Source organism: Uloborus diversus, chromosome 2 (genome assembly GCF_026930045.1).
Source record: "Uloborus diversus isolate 005 chromosome 2, Udiv.v.3.1, whole genome shotgun sequence".
Lineage (NCBI taxonomy): Eukaryota > Metazoa > Arthropoda > Arachnida > Araneae > Uloboridae > Uloborus > Uloborus diversus.
Genome location: NC_072732.1, coordinates 204818056 through 204845772, shown reverse-complemented (window position 1 = coordinate 204845772; position 27717 = coordinate 204818056). Strand labels below are relative to the sequence as shown.

General features: G+C 33.6%; 1 protein-coding gene across 1 annotated transcript in view; it reads left to right on the top strand.

Annotated features, from left to right (window-relative positions):
* Nucleotides 1-544: 544 nt before the first annotated feature.
* Nucleotides 545-27717, top strand: part of LOC129216249 (RING finger protein 145-like) — a 69112-nt gene continuing 41939 nt past the window's right edge. The window contains exon 1 of the mRNA XM_054850446.1: nt 545-911. The gene's annotated coding sequence lies outside the window, so the exon portion shown is untranslated. The remainder of the gene's footprint in view (nt 912-27717) is intronic.

Genomic DNA, 27717 nt, shown 5'->3' with positions numbered 1-27717 from the left:
GACGGCACGAAATGGGAGTAGTATAAATTTAACAAGTTTTATGGAAGGAATACCCCATACAGCCCAACAGGTCTGTCGATCAAACTGAAAAGTAGCCCACCATGGTCTTGCTTATACTCGTATCAATAAGTATCCTACCTAGCCAGTGCATTTGTTTCGAGAACTGCACAACATCCTACACGAGTCTGTAGGGACTCTACTTTCCTCTACTTCCTATTTCTACAATGAACATTTTCAAAAGACTACTTTTGTAAATAGAACTAAGAAAAAGTAGATAATAAGAGTTAAAATCTGACATTTTCCACTTTTTATAAACTCTTTTTAGTGAACTACTATTGTTTGAAGATATTTTCTTTTCTATTTGAGGTCTCAAAAGATTACGAAAAACAAAACTGACGAGGAGAAAAATTACTGACCGCTTTTGCTCGTCACTACTCCGTATAATTTCAACTACCCCCCAAAAATTTTTTACTCAGTTTTTTTTTTAAATCTAACCTGTAACTTTACCGGTATTAAAAAATAAATAATAATCACGAAAAATCTTCCAAACAGACGGGTATGGAGGTGGTTAGTGTTTTAGTAAAATTACGTGTGGCTAACAACTTGATGTAAGGTATCTTCATTTGTGATAATAGAGCAATATACATTGCTCATTCGTGATGCAAGAACCATGTGAAGCACTTCAAATGATTCTTTTATTTTAGTGAATTTTTATATTGTACGAATTTGAACGTTCATAAATTTAGGTTAGGCTAACTTTTTATCATTTACGTCAAATGTATACAAGATAATTTGCTTGCTTCTGAGTCAGCTGTCTAGAATGTTGAAAAGATATGGTTTATTCCTAGTAGGAATAATTTTATGCATTAGGAATGAAATATAAAGATTTTCATCTGCACTGATCTTTCAAGGTATGTTATTTTACGTTACATTTATTATTTAAATACTATTATTAAATTCCTTCATGCTGTAATTAAACAAGTGTGCTTAAGAATGATTTTATGTTTTGACGCATTGTACAAAAGGGATGGTATTTCATTCATCTTATGTGTGTTAGCAATTATTTGCTCTCGATCTTTCTTTCTTTATTTAATTTCTTATATGTGTATGTGTGTGTTTAAGTTATTAAAAAAACACATGTTAATCAACCATAATGATTTGTCCTGAAACTTCTAAACGATTCTTTTATATTACATTATCAATCAGACCTGTCATTTAAAGGTATCTGAAGGGGGCAGTTGCCCCCTCTTGCTGGTATTGAAAAATTAATGTATTTTCTTTTATGAGGGCTGTTTTTCATGTAATATATACATTGAATTATTTTCGTTTGTCTACCCTCCTTCACCCTCTGGAAAAATAATGAATGGCTTGCTACTGGGGGGGGGGGGCATTTTCTTTTAAAACTTTTCAACTGAAGGAAAAAGAAAAGGCGTAGCTTCATATTGTATCTGTAGTTTGAAAATAATCAGAAACTTATATATTTTTTGAGGTAGTACCTACTTCTAGAACAAGAATAACATGAAAAATTCTTTGTTGATAAGAAGGGCTCTGTTCGTGAATTTGACGAAACAATTTAACTAGCAAGGTGCATAGATACTTAAGAAAATGATTGATGGTCACGTTTAAGTGCACTTCTGTGAATATCAAGAGTGCCCATATAGGTGGGCAAGGGGGGGGGGGCTTGAGCCCCCCTTAGAAATTAGATCTTGCTTGATTTTAGTGCTTTTTTCTTTGCAAAAGTGTAAAAACATTTCTTCTCCAGCCATTAATGAATAAGTTATTAAAAATATCAAATTTTAATGACTCTAATCTGTCCTGAAATCAATTTCCATGGGGGAAAATATCTCGCTAAACCATGGGGAAAATGGTAAAAAAGCAGTCGAAAACTTTGTACTATGGTATGAGTAAAACGACACAATGTGTAGTAAGTACAAATAAAGTATTAAAATAGAGTTAAAAAAGAGTTTTTAACTCTATTTTAATATTTTATTTGTACTTTATACACGTTGTATCGTTTTACTCATGGGGAAAATATGTGAGCCCTCTTACAATTTTGCATATGGGCGCCCATGGTGAATATATTTTTTTGTTTTTGGAACTAGAGACTTGGCTACTTAAATGCAGGGACCTAGATATTTTGGACTTTAGATCACTGTAAAGCCAAAAGTTACAGCATGTTTGAAAAAAAAAAAATCTTTTGTGCTTCACATTTTGTAGCATTCTCATCTTCATAAATTCTCACAAATAACGTCATGAAGGGGAACATTAGTTTTGGTGGTTGGCAATTACAAATACAAATACAAAAGTGACGACCAGCAACAGGCTCTGGGCCCAGCTAGACTGGTCCTAGCCAATTTACAATCCCCAGTGAAGATCAATGGCCCTCTTAAAACTGTCTACTCCTTTGCTCATTACCACCTCTTCCGGTAAGCTGTTCCTAGGTTCCACTACCCTGCTAAAATAATAATTTTTCCTAATATCCATGTTAGCCTGAGATTTAAATAGCTTAAAACAATGACCCCTTGTCCTGTTTTCAGTGCTAAACTTTAGCCCCGTAACATCTTTCGTTTTAATAAATTTAAACAGCTGAATCATGTCCCCTCGGTCTCTTCTTTGCTCAAGACTGTACATTTTTAGCCTTCTAAGCCTGGAATCATAATCTAAGTGGGAAAGTCCACTTATTAGCCTTGTAGCCCGCCTTTGAACCCTTTCCAATACATTAATGTCTTTCTTAAGATAAGGAGACCAAAACTGAACAGCATACTCCTAATGGGGTCTTACCAAACTTCTATATAAGGGCAGAAGAACTTCTTTAGATTTATTTGAAATAGATCTATTGATAAACCCAAGCATCTTATTGGCTTTGTTGCTAGCAATGCTGCACTGTTGGCTAAACTTTAAATCCTGACTTATTAGGACCCCCAGATCAGTAACTTTGTCTGCCTGACTAATGACTGAACCTTGCAAATAATAACTTGTACACTTATTTCCATGCCCTAAATGTAGCACTTGACATTTCCCAACATTAACAGCCATACCCCATTTATCAGCCCACTCCGTAATATGATCTAGATCCTCTTGCAGCTGATTTGCTTGTTCTTCATTTTCTACAGTCCCCATAACTTTGACATAAACCAACAACATATTACAACCTTGTACTTCCTGATATAGAAGGAAGCTTAGACTACACGAAGAAAATGCTAATTCAATAGCGAAGCAAAGTTTAAAAGGAACAAAGGCGACTTTCTTAGGTATTTTAGGTTCAGATTTAGGTAGATCTTACTTTGTGTTCCACGTTTGTTGTGTTAGGGTTTCTTACATTGAGTTCCGCGGAACCCAAGCGTTCCATAGAGATCGATCAAGGGTTCTATGCAGGGTTGGCAAGGTTTTGGATACTGCGTTATACTGTGGTCTCTACCTGGTGTCCAAAACTGCATTTTTAGAGAAACTATTTTGTGAGAAAATATGAAAAATAGAATAAAATGTGTCAAAGTTATGTTTTATATGTGTAAATATAGGGCTTTAAAGGCTCTTTACGAACTTTACTTGCACAAATAGTCTGTATGACAAGTCCTTTTTAGGACATAACACCAATGGAGCACTACAGTTTGAATAACTATGTTTTATGACTACATTTTGTAGCCATTCCTCAATCTAAGCATCAACAATTTTTTGTTCCTCCAAAGAAATACATCTGGGAGATAAAGTAACAGGTTTATTGTCTCAATGTCAAAATTATATTTATTTTCACTTCGGATTTCTTTATCTTAATCTTGAGAGGCTTATAACAGTTAATTAATTCTAAGACCTTTGCTCTCAACTGTTTATTATTAATATGAATCAAATCTAACTTGTGGATAATAGCTAAAGGGTTAAAGCAATCCTTTTGTGATTTGGTATCCTTTATTTCAATATCATTTACACCCACTACTAAAGATTCACAAGGGTTTTTTATTTTTCCCTCCTTGACCTCAGCTAGAAAACTTTGACCTTGCATTTCAGATTTTGAATTAATTATAACTTCAACTGAAATGAGCAGATCATTTTTTCTCTGTACCAAGGTCATTTGGCTTTGATCCCTTTTATTTTCTGCTAGCTGGTTTGACATGGAAGTATTGATGGAAAGAAGATTAATGGAATCATTTTTCTCTGGCAATCCTAGAGCTTTTAAAGTCGACAATGAAATATTAAGCTTGCTCATTACATCTATTCCAATTAAAATATCACAACAAAGATTTGAAAGCATAAACAGTTTCACATGAATTTTAAAATTATCAACAACATTATCTGAATAAAATTAATCAAAAATTGCATCACATATTTGAGGGGCACGTTGGTCTGTTTTTTTCTTTTTACTTATCATTGACACATCAAAAAATTTTATAAACAGTTTGAGTTTCTAGAATAAGTTTCACTAAAAACTTCTCAATGCCACAGATTTTTTTGGAAAGGTTGAATTTATTAACTTTTTTTATGATTTATTTTTAACAGAACCTTGTAAAGTGGAAACATGCTCCACGGGTGGGGTAAGTTGGTCTGCCTGGTGGGGTACCTTGGACCGTATAACTCAAACAACATTTGTTATCATTTTAGTGATAAATAGTATCAAAAGTTGTAACTACCTTCTTCTCTTATGTGGGTAGAGTGAAAAATATAAAGTTTAAAGATAAATATAACATATTAAATTGATTTTAATTGACAAATCATCTTTAATTAAAAACAGCAATTAGCTTTCACCATTAGTACAAAACTATTTTTAAAAAATCAATTATTGAATATTTATAAGACAAGTAATGCAGATTAAAGTTAGTTAAAGATATGCTAAATGATGTCTGGGACATGGGCGGATTCAGAGAGGGGGCCATGGCTCCCTCCGAGAAAATTTCAAGAATAGTTAAAATCCCCTTTTTTTGAGCAAAAATGATACAAAAAATTTCTCATATAACACAAGTAAATACAAAGTCTAACAGTAAGGAAAAAAATGAAGGGGGGGGGGGGTAGCATGGTCACCCTGAGAAAGTTTTAAAAATAGTTTTTATAGCTAAATATATATATAAAAGAATCCTTATTAGTCCTTGAAGTCTAATAGGAATATAAAAAGGTCCGGGAGCCATAAAACCACACTTCAAGTATAATTTTTTAAACCTTCTTTCCTAGCTTAAATTGAAAAAAAAAAACTAATTCATGTGAAGTCTAAGAATGGAAACAATGCCAGAGCGAGGGCATGGCCATCCCACGAAAATTTCAAAAATATCAAGTGTATATCCAGGGTTCGTACGGTCCTTCAAAACTCCTCCAATACTCCTTCATTTAGGAATTTTTTTTGAAGGGCCCTTCAGACTCCTTCATTTTGGTTTTAACTCCTTCAAAACTCCTTCTTTTTTAGTTCAAGACTACATAATCTTCCTCTGTGACAGTAATTTAAATTATTTCAAACGACCATTAAGCTTCATCACATTGTTACAAGGGCGAAGGTTTAAGGGCGATTTTATTGTAGTAATTTCGTATGTTTATTTTATTTTTTTTATAAAGATGTGATTTACAAATTGATAGTTTAATTAAAAGTTAAAGGTGAAAGTATTAGATGACTAAGACATTTCAAAAGCTTTTCAAGTTTTATGATTATTGCTTTTCCCCCACCACACTCTCAATAGCAAAAGTCAGTTTGTCTAATTATTATTTAAATATTTAAAAATACTTAAGCGGATGTACTATATTAGGTGATTTTGTTAAAGAAAACAATTGCTACGTAAGTCGCAGTTATGACATTCTAAAAAGGTCATCTATGCGTGATGTCATACTTTAAAGGGGGAGATGGGTTCATGAAATTGTGACAAGGGGAAGAGCAATGAGTGACAAAAAGTGCCATCACTCAGTTATTATAACAACATTTTTTATGCAAAATATGACATTTGACAATAGGAGAAATAAGGTTAAGTGTGACAAAGGGGGAAGAGGATCAAATACGTTGTAAAAAAGTCTGACATCATTTAAGGACAGCTCAAAAGTACTCCTTCAAAATCTCATTCTATTCCTTCAGAAATCCTCCAAAACTCCTTCATTTTATTTCTGAAATTTAGTACGAACCCTGATACCAAATATTTGGGTTCATTTAGCATAATGGGCTCGTCTTGTTTGAAGTGTTTACTTCCCCCATGGGAGACGGAAAAGGGACATGTGTTAGTAAGTGTCCGATGAAAAGTTATACATTTAATGATTGCGCATTAATTTAAAGTTAGATTTAAGTTTCAACCTGGCTTTATGCAGTGCTATGTAATTATTCTTCATTCCCTTTTTAATATGGGACCCTCCAAACAACTCCTTTTCCTCTTTTTAATATTACCAAAGTTTGTCTACAAACCACGTTTTAAAAAATAACTTATAAAATTTTCCAGGGGAGGGTCCTCCACCTCTCATTTTCGCCAACATCGTTCAAGATCGGCATAAATTTTGTTTCAAGCGCTTAAGTTTCAAAATGTTTCCGGGTGAAGACTCCTCCCTCCCTAACATCACTGACAGTCTTTAGGAGTTACGTTTCTGGAGCTTCAATTTCGAAAAATTGCTGGTCCTCTAAAAGTTACTCATGAAACATAGATTGCCTGCATTTGCAATTTAAAGAGTTAAATTAAAAAAAAAAAATTGGGAGTGAACCTCAGAATCTCTTGAACCCCTAACCTTACCAAAGATTGTCTAGAATGCCTTTTTAAGCCTATAAATTAGTAAAATTTCCTGGGAGGGGCCTTTTAATCTTCCTTCCCCTTAACATCACCAAAGATTATCTATAATAGCCTTTTTAGAGCTACAATTTCGGAGAGAGCGCTACAAATCTCTTATCCTCTACCACTACCAAAGATAATTAGAATGAATCTTTAAGACTGCAAATTAGAAAAATTTCTTGGTGTGGGCCCTTGAAATTCCCCTCCATGTATCATCACGAAAAGATCATTGTATTAAACTGCGGATTTGAGTCAACAATGGCAAAAAAAAAAAAAAAAAAAAAATCTGCCATAGAAACCCCGAATCTCCTTCTTCTTAACATTATTGGAGATAATATTTATGTTTTTAAGGTTTCAATTTCGAAAAATTGGCCAGGTGGGGGGGGGGGGGGTTGCACCCGAGCCCTTAATATTATGAAAGACAGTTAAAACGAATTTCTCTCCTCCCTCTAACAGCATCAAAGAACGTTTAAAACTGCATTCATAGAGCTATTATTTCGAAATATAGACAGGGGAGCGCCACCGAACCTCTTTTCCCCTAACATTACCAAAGATCTAAAATGCGTTTTTAAGAGTACAAATTCGAAAAATTTCCGGGGGAGAAACCCCGGGACCCCTTTACTTTGGAGTTAATATTATACTTATGGTTGGTTCATATCGACTTCCTCTTAAATCAAAAGTCCTATACAGTTGCCTCAGAACACAGTACTGATTACAGGAATACCACTTTCAGATGACGATATCTGCAGACGTTTGTTAAGAAAAGAGGAAAATTATTTGGAAGGTTATAGCCTTAAGTTAAACTTGCGTCGCCTAGTGAAATCCCCTTAAAAACTGCTGTAGTTAAAGGTGGGCTTATAAGTATTGGTAAAATTCAAAAATTTTCCAAAGCATCGTATTTTTCCAAATGGCCCCCTTGGAGAATTCTGTCTGGATCCGCCCCTGATCTGGGAACAGTGGCAGATCTAGAACTCGAGCAAGGGGGGCTAACCTCGGTCTAAATGGGGATTCACCGTTTTGGAGGGTCGTTTTTGCAAATACTCTCTATCTCAGTAGGGGGGAGGCATCGCTTTTAGAGGACATACACACTTGTCCCAAAAAATTTAGGACTTTAAATACGGTTTTTTACTTGAAATAAACTTATATAGTATGCTCAAGAATATAAATAATTTCGCAAACATTTTAAAGATCTGAAAACACTATATGCACCTCAGTTGGATAGAAAGCTACAAAATTCCACCCCATGACCAGAGCTAAGACGGAATTGCGAGCAAACCGCAAAAATGTCAGTTACCGCATCCAGAGATTGCAGCTGCACTCTAACAGAAAGAGGAGTCAAACATGGTCGAAAAAAGTAATCTCCAGAAATATAATCAAAAATACAAAGAAAAAAATAAAATGCAATGTCCAGAAATATTCAAAAATAGTTTATACTAAAAATACAATTTTAAGTAATCTTTGATGACATTAGGCGGAAGCAGGGGCTCACCCAACCAACAAAATTTTCTGAAATTAGAGGCCTAAAAACAGTTTTATAGGCTCTCTTTATAAAAGTATTGCAGTATTTAAAATCTTTGAAATTTTGGTTTTATCCAGTGCATGTTCTGACCTCATTGGGAGGGGGGGGGGAGCTATAGCCCCGTTAGCTTGAGAACAATGTAAAATATATAACTGTGTGAATTTGAAACTGATAAAAGTTATAACCTTCAGATTAAAAAAAAAAACTAGAGACGTACCAAGTAGCACTTTGGCCGAGAGCCTTTCACTACTCAGCACAGAGTTTCCGCTACGGTCGCATAATGCGAAAACACTATCTGAAATACGAAAATAAAGCAAAGCATTTTCGCTTTTTTGCTCAAAAAAAAAAAAAAAAAATAAATAAATAAATAAATAAATAAATAAATAAATTAATTATTTTTTTAAAAAAAGAAGAAATGAATGATCGTAGAGAAGAAGCATGCATGGCGATAATCAACTAAATCTTTTTTAAATCTTAGCTAACATGTTTAAACTACTATTAAGTTCAATAACTGCAGAGGAGGGGACTGCAATGTTCTAAACACCAATCGTGTGTTTTCTTTTTTTAGTTTATGTTTTCAAAAAATAGCTGCTGTACTTATTTCTTCAAAGATGTCACAGATAAAATATGAATTTTATTTTCAACTGGAGATGAGACACACTGAGGCATATATAAATATATGAGAATGTGTAACATTTTAGCATTTTGCTAACATTTTTCACTCAATTTTAGCTTTGATGCTAAAGAACTTTTGAACCCAGCTTAAACACTGACTCAGCCGAGTACCAAGTACCAATTATGTTTTAAGAAGAACCAACGACTCACACGTGATGAATTTTGAACTTATTGGAATAGTAGTATAGACCTCCATGGCCATATAATAGATTTTAAAACAAAATTCCAGGTGAAATTTAATTACACACTATTTAAAAAATTTAGCTTGTGTCAAAAACTTTACAAAAAAGTTATTTCAAAATTAACAATAAACAAATAAATAAAAGGTATGATTAATCAAGTTGGAGTTAAAGCAAACTGTATCAATCTATTACAGTTCTAGTCCGATAAACATAAATAATTTTTAAAGCAAATAAAACAACGTTAAAAGCACAAATATGCAGGAACACTGCAGTCACATGTTTCTGCATTACAAGGAATGTCTTTTTCAGTGCATAAAATGTGAGCTCATGAATGTAAAGACATCCGAAAAAAATCCGACTTTTGTCGGATGTCTTTAAATCCTTAATCTCACATTTTGTGCAATAATTTCGATTATGAAAATATTTTAATAGCATTTCCCCCCCCCCCCCCCCCTAAGTATTTCTTTACCCAAAGTCACAACCTTTTTCTTACTCTTAAAAATGACTCATTTTTACTTCTCTGCATTGTTATAATTATGATAAAATTTGCATCTGCAAAACCGAGGTTTTAAAAATTCGCAATCTAAGTTTTCAAGTGATTAGGTATGCATTGCAATATGATTGAAAGGGTTTTTTGTTATGAGTTTATGAATATTCATCTTAAGAATAACTTAGAATGTTCCTGACCAAAGGTAATTTGTCCTACACTAATATGTGATACAGAAAAAGTACTTAACTTTTCTTCTGATTAGATTTTATACGTGTTTTTTTTTCCAACTTATACATAGAAAATTGTCTTATTTTATGAATGTATAGCAATTGCAAACGATTGCAGTATATTATATGCTTGCACTTTTTATCAATTGTAAAATCTGTCTTGAACGATATTCAGTATTTTACATCTACTGGGTATTGGCCAAGTATCTGATCAGTCTTGCATAATATAGGCGAACGGCGTTCGCAGAAAATTTTTGACTCTGCAGAAATTTGTCAAATTGCCAAGGTTACTAAAAATATTTAAAAAGAAAAAAATTAAGGGAATTAAAAAAAAAAAAATCCCAGTTTTTTTCTGTTGAAGCCTTCTTTCAAAAGTCTTTTAAAGCACAGGTGTGAAAAAAATAATGGTTTTGGCAGTTTTCTTCAGTTTTTTTTTGCCTTTTTCGTATTTGAATATAAATTTAATTCTTCGTTCGAGTGAGTTTGGCAAAATAATTATTTGCAGAAAATTTTCCAGTTAGGATTTGTGTTTGCAGAAAACTTTTCATTTTATCTAAGTCTACATCTGATCTGATTTGGCCGAGTACCGAGTACTCTTCGAATTGGCCGAGTAGGCCGAGTACTCGGTACGCCTAACGATTGCAGAAAGAAATTATTTCCTCCAAGCCTTTCCATTCCATTGCAGATCACATTTTAATCTGTTTTAAGATTTGATTAAATGGGAGGGGCTACAGTCTCCTAGCACCCCCCCTCTTATTAATATGCCACTACTATATATAGTGTAGTTATATTTAAATGTAATGCATATTGAAATTCGCAAATGTATTGCAGTACTAAAATGCTTTGAAATTTCGATTTTATCTAGCGTAAATTCTGACCTCAAGGGTGGGGGCTATAGTCCTCTTAGCCCCCTCCTTGGATCCGACACTGTCTGGTAACATAAAAGTGCTACTTCCAGAGCTTTGAAAGTAGCACTTTTATTGGACTGGGTTTTAGAAGGATAAGTCATATGTTACCTTTTATTTTAAACTAGCAAAAATACGTGGCGTTGCCTGGGTCAGTAATAATTATGAGAAAAAATCGTTACTTGCTTTTGTTTTCTGTTTTAAGTGAAAGAATTTAAAACACATCTTTTTGACTTGATTAAAAATCGAGCTTTTTCCTTACCCGTAAAACTAAAATAGCAATAAGTATTAAGAACAAAATAGTATTGATTTAGAAACGAAAGCACTATATTTAAGCATATACAAATTTCCAATACATGAAATTAATCTTCTTATGTTTAAAAAGATTAATCTGTTGAAACTTTTTTTAAACATGGAGTCTAAAACCTTCTCTGTATGGCTAATGAAGTACGAAGTGATTAAAAAAAAGTAGCTGCGCTCGTAATCCTCTTATACTTGCTTTAGTTATTTTGGGAAATTTCAATCATTGTGGGCTCTTGGTGCGATTTTACCGAATTTGCGAAAGTCGTTTTGGGGTACCTTCGATGATGCTCCCCCCTTCTTCCCTTACTTTGTAAAATGATATGATATTAATTTTTGTTACAGAGATATTGTCGGCAGATGCTGACATACCTGCCAGATGCTTGGTCACCATAAAATGGCGCTAAACAGTTTCATCCGAAATGTTTCCAAAATAAGTAGTAAAATTTGGTGATTGTTTGAAATTGTGCAAAAAGGAAAATTAATGGAAGTTTTTGTGCTGTTTATGGATTTGCCTAATTTAGTTGCTGGATTATTTAACACAGTAAAAAAAGTCTTTTGAAAATTCTTTGATTGGCGACATTTTGTTTTCATGGTGAAAGCTGAGAAACATTATGACGTAGTCTTCGGCTTCAAAAACAGCGACGTTGTAAAAACTGCCAAATGCATCAACTACGGAAGTCTTTCTGCAACACTTTTGGCGATCTGCTGGTTGATTGGATAATGAGTAAGTGTTCAATCAGCATAAATAACAATAAAAACCATTAATGACATTAAAATTCCGTTTAAGTGGAAAATGATCAGCCAAATCAGGTATTATTTGCCAATCTTGTGCAAAAATCTTACTTCAAGATTTGACTTGAGAAAAGCCTTGAACAGTCACGAAAAGCAAAGTTAGTCAACAATACAACAATTGTCGCTATCGACAGGGAGTTGAGATGATACACTAAATACTGTATTGAGTTGAGGAAAGCCTTCGAACATGGAACTAAAAAGCTCATAACTCGTTTTTTATTCTACTTAGAAATTTCGAACGGTGCCATCTTCATCAGAAAAATCAGAGCTTTCGGTGGACATATAATGTAAATATGTGCAAGTATTTTTTCATCCCAATATTAGAGAATTTATACAAAAATTGTGTTTTATTGCTCCCCTAAGGGTGTTTTGCCCCCCATAACGGAACAAAAACTACCCTATGTGTTATTCTGATGCATAAGCTATATTATTGTAGTTTCATCAAAATCCGTTCAGTAGTTTTTGCGTGAAAGAGTAACAAACATCCATACATCCTTACAGACAAACTTTCGCATATATAATAGTAGTAAGACTATTTCAAATGAAAAAGAAGCTTAGATTTTTTTTTACATTTGAGTTCAATATTCAATACACTGTATATTTGAATTTTTGTCGTAATTGCTGACAATTCTGTTTTTAAGACTATGGAAGAGATTGTCTGTATGATGTTTCCTGCTTTTTTTTCAGAATGAGGGGGGGGGGGGAGGGAGAGCAGAATCCCTCCAAGTCCCCTAATGTTTTTCATTGTATAAGTTAGAGTACATATTCATGATCATTTAAAAAAAAAATTATGATTTTTAAAGCTGACCCTCTTGTTGAAATTCTGAATTATGCCAGCACTTTTTTTTTGACAAAAAAATTTAAAATTTTCATTTTTCTATTTTTTTAAAAAATTTTTATGTAAACTAAAACTATTAAGATATTTTGTATCAACATGTTCAAAGTCTTCACATTTTATGTAAAAATTTTCAAAAAGATTATAGCATTAGTTACCAAGAAACAATTTTTTTAATAAACAACATCTCATCTCAGTTTGAGTGTCTCAAAAATGAAAAAAAAATACAAAATCGAAAAATTTCAAAAGGCTATAAAATTAAAACGTATTGATATTGAAATAAAAAAAAAGGGGGTTGCTTGTAACCATAAAGGGATGAAGTATACCGAGTTTTGTCAAATTCCAAGAAGGTGGGTGTTAAAATCCCATTTTTGTGGTTGCTTTGACGTGGAATGATCCAAGGGTCATCCCATGCCAGGTCAACCACACCCCAACACCCACCATCTCAGATTTTAATGAAACTTTGTATACTTCTACTTTTTATAGTCCTAAGTAACCTCCTAAAGTATTTCGTCTCGAATAAAAATAGTTTTTATTTTATGACCCTTTAAAGTTTTGAGATTTTGCGTTAGTTGTCATTTACAGTTCTCTCAGAATGAACTGCAGCTGTTTGCAAAAAAAAAATTATTTTTCAACAACTAAAGATAAAAAGTCTTTGAAAATTTTCATATTATATATTAAAACTTCAAGCATTTTAGAAAAAAAATATCAAAAATCTAAACTTATATTCAGCAATTAAAAAAAATTAACAAACTGAAAATCTTAAAATTTTTTCAATAAAAAAAATGATTGTCAAAATTTTAATTTTTTGGCATGAGGGTCTAAATTAAAACAATTTATATATATTTTTAAATGATCATTAACATGTGTGCTAACATATAAAATGAAAATCTTTAGGGGACTTTGAGGGATTCTGCCCTCTTGCCTCCTTATTTTGATTAAAAAAAAAAAAAATGATCATAATATTACAAACTAAGTTACTAATAGAATTAAAGAAAATTTGAATAATGATATACATTGGTGTTTGAACCTAAATTTAAACATTTTAATATTCAAGATTTTTTTGAATTGAAAATAGTTAATTAAGTAAATTAATAATGAACAATAACCATAGGTTATCGCGAAATTCAAAATTTTCCTACAACAATTTATGCATACTAAAAGTTGTTTAACCTAAGACAACATATAAATTAGAATTAGATAATTTTTTTCAATAGTTAGATAATTTCTAACTAGGCAATTAATACAAAGTATTACAAATTGTATAAATATCAGCTCATAGCTCTTAAATTCTTTCTACTCTATGTCTGTTTTCCTACTAAGAAGATTAGAAAAAACATAAATCATTCTAATTGTTGTGTTATGTGTAATCAGATTTAGGCCAAATAGAAGTAAAAATGTAATATCTGTCCAGTAATGGTTTTTCTAAGCAACTGGGCAAAGAACAGACTAAAAGACGAATTCGCATGGGCGGATTTATGGGGGAGCGGAGGGGGGCAATGCCCCCCAGTTTTGGGAGGACTTTATGTAGTTACAACACATCTTCCAAGAATTTAAAAAAAAATCATTATTTTTTTGTTTTTGAACAGTTCAGAAGAGCATGGGTGGATTTATGGGGGGGGGGGGGGGAGAGGGCAAAAGGGGGCAAATGCCCCCAGTTTTGGGAAGAGTTTATATAGTAACAACTTATCTTCCAAAATCTTATAACAAAAAAAGATCATGATTTTTTCTTTTTTGAATAGTTCAATGAAAATGAAGAGAATAGCGAATGTCCTTTTCTGAAGGGAGAAAAGAAAAAGAAAAAAAACGAACATTAAATACAAATAGTACAGCTGTCACTGGGGTACTGAAAATTGGTCTAAATTCACTATTTTGGACTGAAAACCATTTGGTCAAGTATATGAATGAAAATATAGGCTAAACGAGCTATGCATTCAGCTGCAACACTTATAATAATTGACTTTTGGGACCCTCCCTTCCCCCTCCCCAATTTGCTCTAACAGAACGATCTACTCGTTACGATTTGTTTTCTCTCTTTTCAGAATGTTTATTTTCAATTTGCGTGATTTCAAAAACTAGATGTTTTGGGTTGTTACAGACGAAAGATTTTGAAGAACCTTCTGAATTCACACGTTCAAATGAAATTGGCTGATTTGAAATGTATGTTATTGGAAAAGAAGTACATAGCTAAAAGGTTTTTGTACAGCAAAATACTATCAACTGTAACAGTTAACACCATACTCAATGAATGTATGTAACAATGAAACAAAAAACTGGAAAAATTGTCCAACCATTGAACAAACAGAACGTAAAATAACTAAATCAAAACTAAATTTCTGATTTTCCAGAATCATACATTGTAAGGAAAACATCTGAATAAAAGAAAAAGTGAGGGAGATATATTTCCGGCACGAAAGTTTTGCAAAATTCATGAAAGATCGCATTATTCCCTGATGAAATGTTTTTATAACTGTGTTTTCTTTATTTTTTAAAGGAAAAAATTTGTATATATGAAATTAATAGTTAGAAATGTACTTCATGCGCTTGGAAAATTTTCGGCTTGTCTTTTTTTTTTTTTTGAGAAAGAAAAGTAAATACTATCGCAGACTGAATAAATTTCAGTTATCTGAACGTTCTGATTAATTGAATCTTTTTACTTAGAGGGAAAGTACCATTTTCCTTACTTTCTAAATACTGTTTAAAAATTATGGTAAGTCATAATCATCTAAGTCTAAATGAGACAGTTATTGTCATCATTGAAATCTGAGTAATTCAGTCATCAAAAGTTTTGGAAAAGTTTGCTGAAATTTGATAAAAACCGATAAAAACTTTACACAGATTTGTAAAACCATAAAAATCCTTTAACTGTAAAAACTGAGGAATATTCGTTCAACTTATAAAAAATCTACAGGTAAGAGTGAATTAAGTGCAGGGCCGGAGTTGCCTATAAGATAAACAAGCTGTAGCTTAGGGCCCCTGCTTTAAAGTGGGCCCCTAACTCCCAAAAAATTGTGATTCGTTCCTTAAAAAAATGGAAAGTGCTTGAAAAACTAATTTCATTTTCAAGTACTTGAAAACTTTGAATATTTGGAAACGTGTGGCTACAAAAATTAAATTTTAAAATTTCTAACAAATTGTAGGGGGAGGAATGCCAAAATGTGTCAAATTCAGCTACTTGCTACATCCTGCATCAAAAACGTAAAAATCATGGTTCTCGCGTTTGTAACATATTACTTGAAATAAATTTTTGTGGCTCACATGCTTCATATCTTGCTATTTATTTAATCCCGAATGCAGAATTTTGGAAATTATTTTGTATTGATTGCTTTTATCTTACTTTTACTGCATATTGTTAATCTGTTTAGCCCGGGGAAAAAATGATACACCACCCCTATTTCTTTTCGTTTTCTGCACTACTTACAATTAAAAAAAAGTTGTAATGAGAAATTAAAGTTTTTTTTTTCTCTTACAAAAAAAAAGCCATTTCTTACAAAGTTTGAAGAGGATTTTCGCCCCTTCTTCTTTGTCACATTTTCCATAAATCAAATTTTGGAGAGGGAGAGAATTGAAGAGACCATGTTCACAACACACACAAACTACAGTCGGACCTCCATGTATCGAAGTAGCAAATTGCCGAAAAAAAATTCGACATACAGAAATTTCGATGTATGGAAACGATCTTATTTTATCATAAAAGTATCCTAAAACATTAAAATTAAAGCTAATTTTTGTCAATGAAACCCATTTTATAATTTATACGAGTATCGGATTAAATTAAAGTTAATGATTAAAAAATTAACAGAAATTACATTTTTACGCCAACCATTCATCTTCATATTCTTCGGCAATTCAACTTGATCGCAACATTCGGGGATTTTCGTTTTAACAATGTGATCGAGAGAAAAGTAAAAAATCAATCTACTTAACTTGAATGTTTTTTACTGAAGATAAGAAGACTAGAAATGATAATCAACAAACAAAAGGGATAATTTGAAACTGTATTTAGTGTTACTGGTTACAGCTAAGATTTGAAATAAACTTGAGGGAATTTAAGAACTTCAGAACGGAACAACGACTAACTACACAGCCCTCAAACCCAGGTTTTTTATCAGTTCCGTAGCAACCTTTAGTAAACGTAATTTTCTCATCTAACCTTTATTTTTCATGAGACAAACAGTTTAAAGTGGAAAAAAAAATCTACGAATATCTCGAAAATATTTCGATATATAGAGATTTTTTCGATATATAGAAACAATTTTTCTATATAATGAACATGGAAATTTGCTGAGATTTCGATATATAGAAAATATTGATATGTGGAAGTTTGATATATGGAAGCTCGACTGTAATTTATTTTTCTACTCACAATATACATGATGGGCAGCCAAGTTGCCCTTTTTCCCGAATAGCGGTCAAAATATATGCCATAAAGTTATCCCGCTATTCGGTCAGGAGGTTTTTTGCAGTCATGCCTTCATGACTGTCTATAGCCATATAACCCAGGCACTCTCATGCAACTGCGCAGTAGGCCATCGCGGAAAGCCCCATTATGCAATTATGGAGATCCTAAGTTATTAATCTTGGGATCCCTGTCAAGTGTTACGCAATGCAACAGCGTGGAGCATATAATTTCTTACAAAGTTTGAACAATACTGTACAACTGTATATAATCTACTACTCAATTTCAGGGACTGGAAAGTGCAAATTATTGATAGGTTCTAAAATCCCTGAAAAGAATTGGTGCAGTATAGCCTACCAGGGCTCTTGAACCAAAAACCCAATCTAACCAACCAAACCTTGAAAATAATTAGACAAATCTTTGAAACTCCTAAAGCAAAGTGTGCTTCAATTTTACTTCTTATCAAGTGTATAAATTAAGAATTGTTGAAATGGGTAGTATGTTACTCTCTTGATACCTATTCTCTAAATCTGTGCACCATTTCTTTTCAAGCATTAACTTGCATCACAAAGCCCTTTTAAAGCGTAAAACTTAAAAAAAAAAATGCCTATTATTTCCAATTAACCTTTATAAGACTTCAAGATGCAGAATTTTATATCCATTTTATATAATTTCCTCCGGGGGAGTAACCCCCTGACCCCCAAAATTGGAGATATTCTATATCCCACTTAAAAGGAGCCCTGCGTCACTCTCTCAATACCAGCCCCCTCTCTTTTAAGGTCAATTCAAAAAGGACATCATGATTACACACTGTAATGAAAACGACACATAAAAAAGTAAAGAACGGCCTTATACATCACAGAAAACAGAGAAAAACATGGGAGAGGGTTGGGGAGGGCAATTAAAAATGTTGCTCAAAAAAAAAAAAAAAAAAAAAAAAAAAATCCTGCCCCCCCAGGAACTCAGTCCTAAATCCGCCTATGCGAATTCGAAGCTAGACGCTTCTAGTTCACAGAGCTTTTAACCTATTTCATTAATCTAATGCAATATCAAACTAAAACATGGATTTGTTTTACGCTTATTAAATAGAATACCCCAGAAAAGTTAAGGTTTAACTTAGTAATTTATTGGGTATGAGATATGGTAAATGTTTACAATTGCTCAAAATGTTTATAATTAACTTTGCAACAATCTCATTTGACTCCAAAAGTGCGTTTTGTTATCTTGAGTGTTTCTGTGATTATAAATGGATCCTAATAACTTGGCATTTAAACAAATTACAGGTATTTTCACTAGTAATTTCCTTAGATGTTTTCTTTTCTTTTTAACATATTGGCCTGTCATTTCCCTAACTTTATGGTTGCTTTACTAGCCCACAACAAGGAACATCTACTATTAGATGACAGCTGATCAGTAAGCTCTATGGTTTACATCAGTAAGCTGTATGGTTTATATTATGAATGAGATTGTTAACTGCTTTTTGTTTATAAGACACTTTTTTCCCCTTGTTTCCTCTTTCAACTGCTGCATTAGTTTTATCAAGGGTGGTATGTTGTTTAAAGTCACTTTTTATTTTGTACAGAATTAAAATTTTGGAACCCCAGTAAATTGACATTCACTTAAGTCGAAATTTTTTCATGTTTCTTTGGTTTGTGGAGTTATAGAGGTTCCATTGCAGTTTGAATTAGCACATTTTATACGGATTTCTTTTCTCTATTCTATTTATTGCACTTAATTGCAGTGCACTAGTGTACACCCCCAAAAGCAGATGAGGAAAAGATGCAAGTTAGTTATGTCATTATGTTGAGGAGGGGGGGGGGGGGTCCGGACAAATATTGTTTTTTTTCCCATGCAAATACTAATTTGGTTTCTTATTCTCATTAAAAAATATATAAAAATCCATTGAATATGAAAGATGCATAAATACCAATTTATTTTCTCATTTGCTATGAGGGGAGGGGGGAAAGTTAATTTACTTTATTTAGAACATATTATTACTAAGCAATCAGGGCATTAACTTTTAAGGGGTGTTAAATGTAATTTCAAGAAATGAAAAGGATGAATTATTAACACTAAAATGAAAAACAGTTCCACGATATCAATTTTTCTCAAACATAAGGGTGGGAGGGGTGGGGGATCCTGAAAGTGCTAGAAACTGCATGATTATGAATTGGTGTTAAGTCTTAACTGTTGTTTTCCATTGTCTTGACTAAAATGCAGTAATCTGTGTGCAGATATTGTTGCCTGTAACTTTTAAATTTCATGATATCTTATTTTCAGAATGTCTATATTTTAAGCAATTTTTAATTATTTCAAATTAAAAAAAAAGCTTGAATATTAAATTTATATGTCTGACTTCAATATTTAATATTCTTTATATTTAATTTTTTTTTAAAGTAATTGCTAGGAACTCTGTTTTCAAAGACATAGAAAAGCTTTTCTCTATGATGCTTTCGTTTTTTCTAAAGAGGAGGGGGGGGGGGGGCAGAATCCCTAAAAGACCCATAACTTTTTTCATAGGAGAAGTTAGGACACATACTCATGATCATTTTTTATTGTAAAACATGATTTTTAAAACTGACCCTGATGTTAAAAATTTGACAATGGCTTTTTTTCACAAAAAAAAAAAAAAAAAAAAAAAAAAAAATTATTTTTCCATTTTTTAAAAAATTTTGAGTAAAAACCAAGATTATTATAATATTTTTAATAAAAATATTCAAAATCAAAGCATTTTTCATGTAAATTTCCAAAAAGGTAAATTTATTAGTTGCTAAGAAACAATTTTTTCCCATTAAACACAGGGTTGGCAAAAACCCGGGTTTTTTTTAAAAAAGCCCATGGACCCAGCAGGGGCGGCAAATAAGGGGGTCAAGAGGGTGCGGTCGCACCTCCAAATTTTTTGAGAAGAATGATGGAAAATGGGTGAATTCAATTTAACTTATGTAAGTCGGAAATTATTGTTCATTAAAAAAATTTCGCTGGTTATCGGTAACTATTTGATGAAACTCCACACATTCCCAGACTAGAAAAAGTGTTTTTCGTTATTTGGATGATGACTTAGAAATTCATGAAGTATTTTCCAGCCTTTTCAGATCATAGAAAACTGATAGAGAACCATGGTTAATTTAAACTAAAGAAGACATTTCCTCATATAGGCTAAATATTTCATACTTGTGTGCCCAGTGTAGGAATGGTATGTCCAATATGAGAGGCTCGTGAAAAGTGGTGTTGCTGCATGGTTTGCACAGAAAAATTCCTTGATATTTTACATTCACTTTTACGCTCATTTTTTAAGTGTACAGTAGACCCTCGTTTTACGCGGGGATTACCTTCCACGAAAATGCCGCGTAAATCGAAACAGCGTAAATTGAGATCCAATACTAGTGTTAAAATAAGGGTTTGGTTCCGTAGATAACAAAGTACTTCATTCTAGTAATGACTAATTATATGTATAATAAGTTTAATGTGTACTCATATCGATTTTTATGAACTACATGCATAAAGAAAACATAAATTAATTTCGTGTTTTGTTTATAAAGAGGAGCTGGTTATGATAGTCTTTTGGTAGTCATTAAGAATTTTTATGATAGAATATACCTTCACTAACAAATCAGAAAGATTATTTCCATTGTCTAGGAATGGCTCAAAATTTTCAATGTGAACGTTTTTGGTTGTGCGTCACCGCCGTCGGTATCCTCGTTGGTTTTGTCCTCTGTCACTCTTAAAAACCCTTCTTCCACTGAATTCTGAACTGTGTGAGTTTAATAACTTTACTTCTGGAAAGAGCTGAGATGCCAATCGCATAAAATGTCTCCAGTGGCCCAAGTTCGATTATTAGCACGCTTAAATGCAGTTGATTACGCGTAATCTTCAATCTTTAGGAGCTGGGATTTATAAAGATAGGATAATTTTATCTGTTTGCATTGCCGCATCCGTGTAAAACCGAAACTCATCTGTGTAAAATAAAATAAAGGTGTCAAATTTTAAACCGCGTATAATCGAAAACGCGTAAAATAAACCCGTGTAAAACGACGGTCTACTATATATTTGTTCAATGAAAAAAGTGTTTATCGCTTTCATTGGCTAGAAACACGCTGCACACAACTGCTCAATGCATTACATGCTTTCATAGAAATTTCTTCAAAATTCGTGTGCTTATTGATTAAAAAAATCCCTAACAAATACTTTTTATGGGACTCGATAATTTGCAATCTCGGAGTGACACAAGATGGTCTTCAAGAGTTAAAATCATAAAAACATTTCTCTATAACTTCAAAGCAGTGATTTGACGACTAGAAGAATTATTGCAAAACGATTCTTTTAATGGTGAAAAAGCTCATGCCCTTTAGCATGTATGACTTCGTTTGAATTTTTATTCAATTTGTATGAATTTGTATGTAGAAAGTTTTTGAAAAATGCTTTACTCTATCAAAAGTCTTCAACCCGCTATCCATAATTTTCGGATTATTCAAGCCACAGTTCAATCACGAACTGTTCGTTCATGTACTACTATAATTCAATCACAACTGAAACTGAAAATAGATTTTACATAGATGTATATTTCAATCAATCGTGAAACTTTTCAAAAAAAAAAAAAAATTCTTCCTTTGAACCAATTTTAAAAAAGCGAAAAAAAAGACAAAAAAAAGTCAAAAATCCACATGATGATAAGTCAAACATTGAATTTTTAATATTTTGTATGAAGTAATAGATTCGGTTTCGAATGAAATTAATACAAGATTTGATGATTATTTTTCTGTATGGTTGGCTCTATATTATCAGGATTGGATTTTGAAAACGAAAAATAAAATGTTTCAACTACGAGTAAAATTTTTAGTATAAGGCAAGAAAAATTACAAGCAATATGACGACAAATAGGTTATAACGTCCAGAGACTGACGTTTCGTCCTTGTTATGGACTCATCAGTCTGGAATAGTGAATAACAGAGCAGGAGGCACATGATATCTCATTGAAGCTGACAGCGCAGACGATACTAGATTATTCAATGATAAAAAATTAAGCCCCCCACAATTTTTGAAATTGCCTGGGTGATTTTGAAGAGCAAGATATAAAAAGTGTTTTCATGCATAACTTTGTCACTCCAATTATTTTTTAACTATTCCAATCAGCTCAGCTGGTAAAGAAAGATTTTTTGAACAAAAAAAAAAAAAAAAAAAAAAAAAAAAACTTTTGGCTGAACTGGCAAAACAGTACGACATTGATCACTGATAGATTAGTAACACGATTCCCTGCTCTTCCGAATTCAAAAAATCATGCATAAAACTTTTCCAAAAGGTATAAATACTTTAGTATCGAGATGTTTTTGTATGATAACTTATTAGAAAATTAATCAAAATTTTAATTGTTTCTAAAAACTAATTTTTATTCATATTAAACTGATTTTATGACCACTTCCTGTTAGCTAATGTGTGTATGGTACCGCACTGTGGTAATACATATTTAAGAAACTCGACCCCCCTAGTGAAATGCTGAAATGCCGCCCCTGGGACCCAGGGTTTTTTGGGTTTTTTAAAATAAAACCCCAAAAAACCCAACTAAAGCTGGGTTTTTAAAAATAAATGTGTTTTTTTTTGTCTTTTTTTAGGGAAAATGTGGGGTACTTGTAGCATATTGTAGCGTAAGTATATTGACAAAGCGCAAAAATTGTCTTGGGGTAAAAAAGCTGGAAAATTAGTTAAAATTCAGCGTTTTCTGAAGAAAAGTATAAAAGACGACAAAACCCCAAGAATGGTGAAGTTTCAGATTTTTTAGTTTTCATGATTACCAACAGTTAAGGCAAAGTTACTTCTCGAGTGAGAAAATCTATTGTTCGTTTTTAATTGCTACTACTATTTTTTTTTTTTTTGCATTTTACTTTCCTGTATTTCATTTTGTTATGCAAAACTACTGTAGAACCTCAAGTAGTTTTTAATCCCTTTTAACTGAATTCCAGCTTAATCAAGACATTTCTTTCAATTTTATGTTGCCAGTTTTTCTATTTCTGTGTACAAACTAAGAAATATTAAACTTTTTCGTAAGATAATGAAAATATTGTACATCCTGTTTTGTTTTCTGCCCGACCATTTGAAAAACCTGTTAATTTCTAAAAAATATACTTTGTGTTTATTCGAGATTTGTGACGTGTTTGTTTGCAGGAAATAATTCACATGAAAGCCTTATAGCTAGAGTAGTTTCCTCTGTACAATCTACAAATATTTGGAAAATCAGACGTGACAGGACTTAGTCAAAATAATTTGAGTCCATTTATTGATCAGTTAAAGAAAACAGTTAAATATATTTATTTATAATCTTTGAAACATTTTTTTAATGCTGTTAAGAGTTAAGAAAAACTATTTCAAAAAATTCATTTTTTATGTCCAATGTCTGTGGTGAAGAAGAAATGAAAAAGAAGTTTAAATTGTGAAAGTATTTAAATTAATTTTTCAAAAAACTTCTCAGAAAATTAAAAAAACCCAAAAGTGGGCTAAATAATGGGGTTTTTTTTAAATGGGTTTTTTCAAAAAAACCCATAGAGTCCGACCCAATAGGGAAGTTTTCGATTTTTCAATTTTATTTTTATATGATAGAGTAACATGTATGAACATCATAGGTGAAAAAATTTTTGCGATACGATAAGTAGTTTTTTTTAAATTAATTTTTAAAGTTCAAGCTCTTGTGACGTCAAATGGCATAGGAAGTGACGTCATGCCCTCTTCCGATAGGGGAGAAGCCGATAGGTCCCGCATTCGACTTCGAAGACGAAACGTAAAAAGCTTATCTCCTGGCATTTAACTCCTCGCGTTTCTGGAACATTAAACCTCTCATCCTCTGGGAAATATTCGAATATCCTCATTGATGTTACATGAGGAAGATTATTTAGATTGTGCTTTAACGAATCCGGTCTCCATAGTGTGTTCAAAAGGATTATTGAATTTTTAAAAAATAAAAATATCAGCGCGCTCAAAATGTTCCTAGCGAAAACAAGGGATCTTCGGCGGAAGGCTGCCCATTCGCGCCCTGTGACGTAGGCTCGTGACGTTTCAGAAGCGCACACTTTTGCGCGTGGATTTTTAAAAAATCATTAAAAATCAACCACGGTGTTTTAAAATTCGGCGATGGTGAATTTTTTAGTTTTGAGGGTCAATTAACAATATCCAATAGCCAAAATATGAACATTTAATAGGTTGCAACTTCCCTATTGGGTCCAATCCGGCCAACCCTGATTAAACAACAGTTCAGTTTGAATGTCTTGAAAATGACAAAAAATGCAAAATCGAAAAATTTCATAAGACTATAATATTAAAATGCATTGAGATTGAAAAAAACAAACTAATGGGTTGCTTTTTACCACAAAAATAAGGAAGTATAGCAAGTTTCATCAAAATCTGAGATGGTATGCGTTAAAATCCCGTTTTTACAGTAGATTTGAGGTGGAACTACCCACCTATTTTAAGACTTCCTGTGAAATTTTAGTTTAAGGAATTAATTACAAAAAGACTAATTCGAAATTTAGAAGAAAAAAAACCTCTCCGAGGTGCCATGCAAACCTTCAGGATCCGAAGTTAGTTTTTACAAAATTTCAAGCCTCTAGATGCTATGGAGTTTTTTTTTTTTTTTTTTTTTTAAACAAATGGAGATGACTTGACAACAGTGTTTGGCCTCTGAACATAAAGGATCAAGATGCTTCCTCATAAAAGGGTACTTCAACTCAGTTAGGAAAGCAATTTCTGAAAAGAATTTTGCCGTAAAAATGAATGGCGAATTGATAAAACTATGAAACTGTTATCCCTCAGAACAGGTATGCATGCGACACACAATAATCCACTTATAATTGCAAGATATTTTCTCCTTCTGCTGCTACAATCACAAATAGGTTTTTTTTTTTGGTCTCATGAATAAAGCTTGTCGATCTTGAAAGTTAGGCTCAATAACAATTTATTGACGTACCCATAGCTGTATTGGAGGTACGAAACAGGGAACCCCGCTCTGCTATGCCATCTGGGGCTTCCAGAGAACTGACCTTTCGGCCGGGGCCCCCTTACCCGTAAGGGAACGAGATCTAAACCACTTACGACTCTAGACACCGTGGACCCAGGTACGGACCTGACTCCGGTGGTGCCCATTGCCTACTCACTGTTCCACTCGATAGCCATTGGGCAGATACGAATCTGCTCAAACGCAAGTAAAGAGTGGTCAGCTGTATTGGAGGTATGAAATCATCATCGTTTCAGCTCAATTAAAAATTGAACACCTAAATTCCTAGACTCAGATTTACCTCAATCATCAGTGAAAGGATCATATGTTTAAAAAGAAAGAGTTTAGAGATCAGGCTAAAGCCAACATCAATAATTTCATTTGTTTGTTACATATTGTTACAAATCCTGTAAATAGTAATTATTGTAGTAACGTAACCTGTAAATAGTTTCCCGTAATGAATATACAACCCCTTAACATATGGCTAAAGTATACGAACCCCTATTTCTTTTTTTTGTTCATTGATAAAATTTGATAACGGTCTACTATTTTCCAGAAGCGTTTGGAATATTTGAGAGATTTCTTTCGATGTTTATAAAAGGGTCCCGCGTGATAAAGAGGGGAGTTTCGATTGAGAATTTGTACTGAGAGTGTGTATTAGCTCTGTTTATAGCGAGGCATTTCGCTGTGTTGTTTTCGTATTTGGAAGTAAATACGTGTGTAACCGTTGAGTTTACGGTGTTGAGTGATATTTGCTTAATTGCTGATGATTAATTTAGCAGTTGTTAACGATTTCTCCTGTACATAGTGTAAATAAAGCTCCTGTGTTTTTATCAAGAACTGTGTCTTCATTTCAAGAAAGTGGAAGTCCACCGAATCCGTTACAATTGGCGCCCACCGTGGGGCTACTTCAGGACTTTCGTGCAGTAAGTGTGACTTTGGACATTTTTTCATAAAGACTTTTTAAATTTGGACTTTATTTTTATGGTGATTACTCGCGCAATGCATGAACAATTAAAACAACTTCTTGATGCAATCAACTCTGTGAAGAGTGATATGGCGGCTAATCAAGAACAATTAAAAAATGATATGGCGGCTAATCAAGAACAATTAAAAAATGATATGGCGGCTAATCAAGAACAATTGAAAAATGAATTGGCGGCTAATCAAGAACAATGGAAAAGTGATTTAATGGTGCTGAAAAATGATTTAGCTTCTAACCAAGAGGAAATTAAAAACGACCTTACTTCGGTAAAGACTGTGATGGAAAATAAATTTAATGAGATAGAGCATCGAGTTGATGCTTTTGATGAAAAATTTGAAACAGTAGAAAACCGTATCGCAACAGTTGAGAATCATGTGGATGAGAAAATTAAAAACATGGAAAGGAGATTGGTGACCGCGGAAAGCAGCTCTGTACAGTTTAGCGCTCCCACATCGGTTGCTCGACCGTCCATTAAACTGGCCACATTTGATGGGAAAAGTTCGTGGCAGGTGTACAAGACCCAATTCATGATAGTGGCGGAAGCAAACGGATGGGACTCTGTTACCAAGGCCTGCCATCTTGCAGCATCCCTGAGAGGTGACGCAGCGGACATTCTTCAGACCCTTCCGGACAGCCAGCGCCTGGATTTCGCCGCCCTCACATCTGCGTTGGAGCTTCGCTTCGGTGAGAAGTGCCAGAAAGATTTCAGCAGACTCCAGTTGAAGTCCTGCGGACATCGAGAGACTGTCTCATCTTGCTTTTTGCGACTGCCCTGCGGATGTTCGAGACAACCTGGCACTCAACTACTACATCGACGGGGTTCGAGATCCGGAAATCCAGAAAGCTCTACGGATGGCGGGTGTCAAAGACCTGAATTCTGCTGTTGTGTATGCGATGAGATACGAGGCCGCCCAAGAAGCAACCCGTGTGGATCGCCATCTAATCCGGACTCAGGAAGCTGATGAGTCTGATTCCAGGTCGTCCCACCTCGCTGAACTTGAGAGACAACTCGGTGACTTGGCAAGACATCTGAACAGCATAACAGCCCAAAAGAAACAAGAGCAGAAGTGCTGGAAATGCGGTAGTGAAGGGCACCTGCGAAGGAATTGTCCTGCTCGACAAGCTACGCGAGGGAAAGAAATCACCTCCACCAGAGCTCTGCAGATTTCCTCTACCAGTAGTGGCAGTGATGGACTTTTCATTTACGCACATGTAAATGGGAATCCTTGCAAACTGATTGTTGACACTGTAGCCAATGTGACAATCATTAGGACAGATGTGGCTCGTGAATTTGGATTGAAACTGTTGTGGACATCGCCACGCGTAAGTCTCCAGACTGTGACAGGTGACAAAATTGAGATTGAGGGTAAAGTGGACTTGGAAATAGTGTTTGGGAATGCCACCTACCATCATACGGCATTCGTTGCTGATATCACGGACCCCTTCATTCTCGGATTGGACTTTTTAAAGAAGTATGCTTCAACCTCGACTTCAAGACTAATGAGCTGCACTCGATGAGAGAAGACATAGCCGGTTTCCCCGCAGAAAGTGATGTAAAATCCGCTCATCAAATAATAGCCCAAACAGATTTATCGATTCCATCAAGGTCAGAATCATTAATACCTGGCTCCATTGAAGAAAGCAATAGTTTTCGATTTGAACTCATTGAATACCCTAGCCTAAGCAATAGCCTAAAAGGAGTGCTGGTAGCATC